General features: G+C 47.1%; 1 long non-coding RNA gene across 1 annotated transcript; it reads left to right on the forward strand.

The window, feature by feature from the left end:
- Positions 1 to 4399: 4399 nt before the first annotated feature.
- On the forward strand, positions 4400 to 5459 carry LOC119516647. Its single transcript, XR_005213339.1, has 3 exons — positions 4400 to 4446; positions 5177 to 5264; positions 5395 to 5459. It is a non-coding gene; the product is annotated as an uncharacterized LOC119516647 (long non-coding RNA).
- Positions 5460 to 7375: the final 1916 nt, after the last annotated feature.

Raw genomic sequence — 7375 nt, forward strand, 5'->3', positions numbered from 1 at the left:
CTGGGCAATGCAGGGGACCCTGGGGGCTGTCGGGACCGATTAGGAGTGAGGACCTGCTGAGCTGACCAGGGGTCAGGGGCTGCACTCAGCCGCAGGTGACATGGTGAGAAGTGGTCACTTGGTCAGGAGGTGGGGCAGGGAGGCTGAGACTGGGGACACACAATGGGGGCAAGACTGGGAGGCTGTGGCCTTGGCTCAACGGAGGTGCCATGGTGATAACGTTCACCCCCCTGGACACTGGCTAGAGGAGGAGCAGGATATTTCCAGACTCCACTTGATGGAAGGTTGAGGGGAGCCCCAGACATGAAGGCCGGGGCCAGGCTGAGCCTGGTGGCTGGAAGGGCCTGGGACAGGCTGGGGGTGATGAAATATAAAATTCACTCCTATGATAATTCCTATTACTTTATTTTAAGTAATTTTGTGGTCAGTTTCACTCTTCTAGAGGAAGAATGGGATCTTACAAGGGAGGCAGAGATGAAACCTGGTAGAGAAGAGATTAATGATAATAACTGACTCTGGCACATGCAGTGTTTTTCATTTTCATCCAGAAGCTCATTGCTCTATACTCAGAGTCTGTTAGTTGTGCAAGAATTACACTTATTCCCATTGTGTTAACAAGGAAACTGAGATCTGTCAGGGGAGCCTAAGTGAGTAGCTCACGGATGAGCAGTTAATTTGTTAGAGGGGTGGAATTTGAATCCAAACCTCGTGATTCTAGCCCTGTTACATGATGCTGACTCGCAGCAGGAAGGAAGCAAAGCCACTGAGAGCTGCTGTAGCCCTGGCTGCTTCTCCTCGTCCTTCACCTTCGCCATCATCATCATCATCGTCTTCTCCATCATCATCATCTTCTCCATCGTCGTCCCCATCCCCATCATCTTATTTATCTTAAAGGTAATCCAATTTCTCAGCAATAACCCACATCTCTTCTCTCGGTTTTGCTGAGTGGCACTGAGCACAAATCATTCACAAACTCATACCCACTTCCTAACCAATAATTATATTCAATAATAAGAGGCAATTATGGGATATAAAAATGGTAAACATTATTTGATTTTACTTCAGATCTTCTCTTGACTCTCTCATGGGGCAGCAGAGAACCTCATTTTATCTGAAAGACCAGCAGAAAAGGAAACTGGGAGGGTGAGAATCATGGTTTGGTTATTTGGCCCCTCCGGAAGCGGTCCTGAACACCTCCCATACCACGCCTTGGTTTGGGGTAGATGACGGAATGGTAGACGTAAGTTTCATTTGCTGCCACCAAGTCTCCACAGTCTCAAGTGCCACACCTCACGGAATCTCTGTGGAAGTGAATTCTTGGTACTTACTTCACTCCCAAGTTTTAAGGCCTGTGTAACATTTCCGTGAGCTCCCTCTTTCAACCCATCACTAATGTTTGAATTCAGATGTAGAAGACAGATATGAGCTACTGTCATTTGTATTCCCTCAACCAGGGGTTAGCAAACTGTGGTTTGCACCAAACTAGCTGCTGTGGTGAGTCAGATTTCACAGAAACACAGCCACTCCATTTTCGTATTGGCCATGACAGCTTTCGAGCCACACTGGCCGAGCTGAGTGGTTGCCGTGGAGAACATATGACACGCAACGTTTAGAATAGTTACTCTCTGGACCTGGCAAGGAAAAGCTTGCTGACCCCTGCCCTAGATTCTACCTTAGAGCCTTTTGTTATAGACGAACTGCTGTGATCCCATCTAAAGCCAAGCCCTCCACTTGGGCGCTAAAGGCTGTCCTCTCTTGTCTACTCAGGGGCGTTGCTCCAGGAACTCCCTCTTCGTGAATCTTGCACTCCCTACTGGATCATTCCAACAAAATACAAATATGCTGCTCTTTCTCCCACCCAACAAAATGAAACGAAGCCCTCTCTCGATCCCTCCTCTTTCACCAGCTGCTGATCCATTTCACAGTACTCCTTGGCAGTGTGACTTTTCTAAAGAATTGGCTTTCCTTGCCAACTCTAATCCCCTTCTCCATTCTTTCTTAAACTTACTTTAGTTGGGCTTTTGTCCCCAAACAACACTGATATTGCTGTCAGTGAAGTCACCAAGGACAGCTTGTTTGCCCAACCCAATGGTCAGTTCTTTGTTCTCCTCCGACTTGACCTCCCTTTTCCTTACTCATTTCCTTCACTTGACTTCCAGGACATCACTCCTCCTCCTTCACCTTTCACTCCTTCTCAGCCTCTCCTGCTGATTCCTCTCCCTCTCTCACAGTATTATCTTCGGAGAGCCCAGAATTCAGTCCTTGGTCCTCTTCTTTTCTCTCTTCCCTCATTCCTTCGATACTCATATTCAACCTCATGGCCTTGCATGCACTCTATAAGCCAAAGCTCTCAGGTTCATATCTCTACCCCAGAACTTTCTCCTTGCCCTCTAGACTTGAATATCCAACTATCTACTCAACAGATATGCATGAATGTCAAGTAGACATCTCAAACTCAACATATTCTAACTGAAATCATAATACCTCCTTCCCCCACCCCAACACGCATGCGCTAGTAGTTGAAGGCACCACTGTCCTTGCAGTTACTTAAGCCCTAAACCTAAAGTATTCCATGACTTTTCTTTATCTTTCCCACTCTCTTCCAAATCCATTAGGAAAACACTGCAGCAGCTCCACTGCTGCCAGCTGGACTCCAGGTAGTCATTGCTCACCTTGATCACTGCAACTGGTCTCTCTGCTTCTACCTGGGCCACCTACTTCTTCACACAGTAGTCAAGCTACTCTCGTTAAAGTAGGTCAAGTCCCAGTTCCTGGGGAATCTTTGGAATTCCTATGATAGAAGTGTCTTCTCTTCTTCCCAGTGGGCCCAGGACCATACCTGAGAGTTACATGATTGGTCGGCCCCACCTGAAGTCTTTGGAGGGGGGCTGGTCACTCCAGAAACACCAGCCATGGGGTTAGGGGGTTGGGGCTTTGTGCCACATCCTATTAGCCCAAGTCAGCCCACCTCAGCCCACTTCAGCCCACCTCCCCAAACTGAAATTGGGTTCAACCATGTGGACACAGTTTCCATCAATCGTACCTACGTGATGAAATGCCGTATAAGCCTGGGCAAGCTTCCGTGCCTGCTGGGAGTGTGAGGCGTTGTGCGTCCATACGGAGAGGACACAGCCACTTGAATTTGAGAACCTCCCCTCAGATGTGGCCCTATGCATCTCTTCTTTTGGCTTCTTCTTATTTGTATATTTTGACTATAATAAAACTATAACAGTAAGTAGTGCACTTTCAGTGATTTCAGTGAGTCATTTTAGTGAATTATTGAACCCAAGGAGCTGGAGGGAATCTCCAAATTTGTAGACAGTTGGGCAGAAGTGCGGGCGGCCTGGGGCTGGGCTTGTGACTGTCGCGTGAAGGACAGTCTCGTAGAGGTTTGCCCTTAACCGTGGAGTCTGGCCTGACTCCGGGCTGTTAAGGGTCAGAATGGAATTGATTAATTGCAATATCTTCAGTTGGTATCAGAAGCTATTGTTGGAAGTTTTATAGTCCCTTACTATGGCTCCCATTTCACTCAGTAAAACCCAAGTACTCAAAAGGGCCCATGTGGCCCTGCAGGTCCTGGCCCCAGCCGTGGCCTCATCTCTTCCTCTCTGGACCTCACTCTCTCTGCTCCCAACACTCCACTTTCCTCAATGCCTGGGCCTTGCCGGGCACCCTGGTATCTCTGGTGGGCTGAGGTGGGCTGACATGGGCTGATAGGATGTGGCACAACACCCCAACTCCCTAACCCCATGGCCAGTCTTTCTGGTGTGGCCAGCCCCCTCCTAAGACTTCAGGTGCGGCCAACCCACCCAGTATCTCTGGACTTGTGCACTGGTTTTCCCCTTGCCCAGAATTTTCTTCCCTGAGATACACAAGTCTTTGCCCAAATATCGCCTGCTCAAAGAGGCCCATGCCAACTAACATATTTAACATTGCAAACTGCCCCCTGCAGTGTTCTTTTTCTACTGCTATTTTTAATTTTTTTCTTTTGCATAGCATTCGTCTCCTTCTAACGCACCGTGCTCTTCACTTATTTGTTTTGCCTGTTGCTCATTGTCTGTTTCCCACTACTGGAATGTGCGCTCTACTGTGGCAGTGATATTGTCTCTTCTGCTCACTGCTTTCTCCCACGTGCTTGAACTCAGCCTGGCTTCTCATGGACATGCAATAAATATTTGCCCAGTTAATAAATCATTAACTCTGAGGCAGTGAAGGATTCAGACAATAAGTAACATCCTTTACTCTTAAAACGAAAACATTGACAGTGAGAGGTAGACCTGGGAAGCCGTCAGAAAGAGGCAGAGCTGGAACAACCCGGGGTGCTTTGGCTTCCGTGCCGGCTGGCCAGCGGTCAGTTTCATGGGGCATGTGGCCACGTGGGGCGCACGGCACAAGAGCCTGCCTGTCCCTGATGAAGAAGCTTTGTGTGCCGTGGTGCTGGCTACTGTGAGTGAAGGACTATTTTTACCTAGCAGAGGGGAAAATAATCCTACAGACATGATGTCAAGGTCTGAACCATGTTATCCCATCTCAGGGAGGCTGGAAAATTACACAGTTATCCTGGGGACACCTCATCCACGGATATGTTTGAAAACCTCAGAAGGAATCTGTAGGTTGTTTCTGCCCAGGAGAGATTTCCCTTGCACTGTCCTTGTGCTCCAGGACCCATGAATGGGTCTGGGAATTCTCACGGAGTGGAACAAGCATGGATTTGGGATCAGGAGAAAGGATTTTGAGTTATGTCTTCATCACTTATAAACTCTGTAACCTTGGTCACACTACTTAACCTCCTGTACCTCTTGGTTTCTTCTGTACAATGGATGTGACTGTTTTTTTTTAATCAATTCTAAACACCAATATAATGTACTTCCCATGATCATGCATGAAAACAGAGAATGAATGAATAATACAAATTTGTGAAATATCACAATTAACCCCCAAACAATTTAAAAATCATTTATGGAGCCCCTATGTTAAACCCAACGTCGTGTTTGCCATCGTGAGGGTTAGACTGTCTGAAGCAAGGTCACTGTCCTCGAGAAGTCAGCAGGCCTGTCCTGCACCTGCAGTCACAGAGCAAGCAGAGAGCACGTGCGGAGCTGTGCGAGTGTGTCCAGGTGTGGCCCTGCTCTTATTCACTTCAGCTAACGCTGATTGACTTCTTACTGTTTTCCAGGCCTTCTAAGATAAATCACTTCTTGAGACACAGCAGCTGAGGAGAGACTTGTAACTCTAGCTTGCAGATGAAGAACAGTCTCCCATAGGTAAAAAGCGGGTTTTCCAATGTTGTACAGTTTTCAAGTAGCAGAACCAAGTTCTGAATTTTTTTTTTTGGTACTTTTTCCGTAAGCTCACCTATTGCACATTATGGCACATGCCCTTCTTTACCCACAGGCAGATGGTGTTTCAAAAGAGGATACGCCAATACTGTGACACACACCTGTTTCAACGAAGCCAGTGTCTGCCACGACGGGGAGGAGAGGAAAGTCCATCCAATGTCCTTTGAGGTCTCTGTGGCTCTCGCTTTGCTCCCTTTATGAAGAACAGCAAAATGTGGTTCCACAGTCAAGTAAGATTTTTTTGGCAGGAAACGCACCAGCTAACCTTGGTTATCCACACACACTCGCGGCCACCCCCACGCACAGGTGACACGGTTAATGTCTGTCGTCTGGTGTGCTCTGTACAGACGGGACAAGGGGCCCAGACCCAGCTCTGCCCTCAGCGTGTTGCAGGGTGCCCCCCACCCTCCCGCTCCCCCCGCCCACCCTCCTCAGCTGTGAAGTGAGAGGACTAGTTTGCAAACTCCCAGAGGACTGGGTGTGTCTTCTCTCTTGTTCTCTCCTTCTCCATCTCTCCCTGCCTGATCCTCCTCTCTTCCTTTCATTTGTTTTCTCCTGAAAGAGTTTTCTTAATGGTTACATACCTTCATTGTGCAAATCCCGTGTTAAAGCACAATTAACAGCAAAGCAGACGTGGCTGCCTTCCTCACGGAGCTTAGAGCCAGGGGATACAGACACACCTTGAGAGGCTGCACAAGGTGCGATGAGTTACTCTGATACGGAGAAATGCACACACTTTCGGTTACTTCCCAGATTAGGGGTTGGTTTATTCATCTCTGCGTCTCCAGTGCTCATAAAGGGCCTACCGTGTAATAGATGCTTACTTAGTCAATGAGGTTTTGATGGTCAGTATAGGCAAAAGATGAATGAATGAGGATAGTGGATTCAAAGAACTCTGCTTTCTTCCAGCTCTTCCATCTTAGACTTGTCTGAAGATCAATGCCTTTCACAGCCTTTAAGCTTCTGCATTTACTTTCTTAGATTTAGACCTTCAACAAATACTTGTCAATATTCATGCCCGACATTGATCCAGGAATGGGTAAATAGCATTAAACCACAGAATCACAGTTCTTGCCCTCCAAGAGCTTACACTTCACAATGAGAATCAGAAAGAGAACACAAAGAAATGCACGAGTAAGTGTAGCACAATAGTACGTAGTGTAATTTCAAGTTCTGATAAGGTTACATTAAATGTCTGAGAGTGACAGGGATTCTGTTTTAGGAAAGGTGGTCAGAAAGGCCTCCAAGGGAGCATTTAAATGGCAAGTGATAGTTCATAGTTTATTATTTTACTTAATAAAAATAAGCTCTTTATACCACAAGTGTTAAGGAGCCCAATGCTGGGACTTTGTGACTATAACTTGTACCCAGTTGCAATCAGCTCTGCTGGCTATGACATCTTGGCTCAAAAATGACGTGAAACTTCTCACCACATCACAAGGCAGAGTGTTGAACTGTCAGACATCTAAAACTAAACAGATTTGTCTTTTATTGAGCTCAAATATGTCTTCCTTTACTTCCACCCATTGGAATTAGTTTTTCTTTCTGTAGGCAGAGATTGCTAGCTGTTCATTGAAATTTTTATTCTCTTCTCCACTGAAGACTCCATTTCCCAGCCTCCTTTGTAGCTGGGTGTGGTCACGTGCCTGAGTTAAAGCCGAGGAAATAGGGGCAAATGGGCACGTGCCACTGCTAGGCCTGGTTCTGACATCCATTGGTATGAGAGCCTTCAAATTCTTGCTACTCTGTCAGCGGGATGCCCAGGGCCAGAAGAACCAAGTTCGGAAGGAGCCTGGGTCCCAGCACGGGAAAGAGAGAAACCCTATGGATTTACTCACTGCCCGGACTCTCAGTGTGGGGTAGAAGCGATGTTCAATTTTGTGGAGCCAGCTTGTGTTTGGGTTTGTCTATAGCAGCTTGTCCACCAGGACTAGTACAGCCGGAACAGAGCAACATCTCTGCAGGCATACACGTGGCTTGCAAAACCTCTGATGTCATACTGCACTGACTGTATTTGCAAACCTATCCTAACATCG

Source organism: Choloepus didactylus, chromosome 20 (genome assembly GCF_015220235.1).
Source record: "Choloepus didactylus isolate mChoDid1 chromosome 20, mChoDid1.pri, whole genome shotgun sequence".
In the NCBI taxonomy this organism is placed as follows: domain Eukaryota; kingdom Metazoa; phylum Chordata; class Mammalia; order Pilosa; family Megalonychidae; genus Choloepus; species Choloepus didactylus.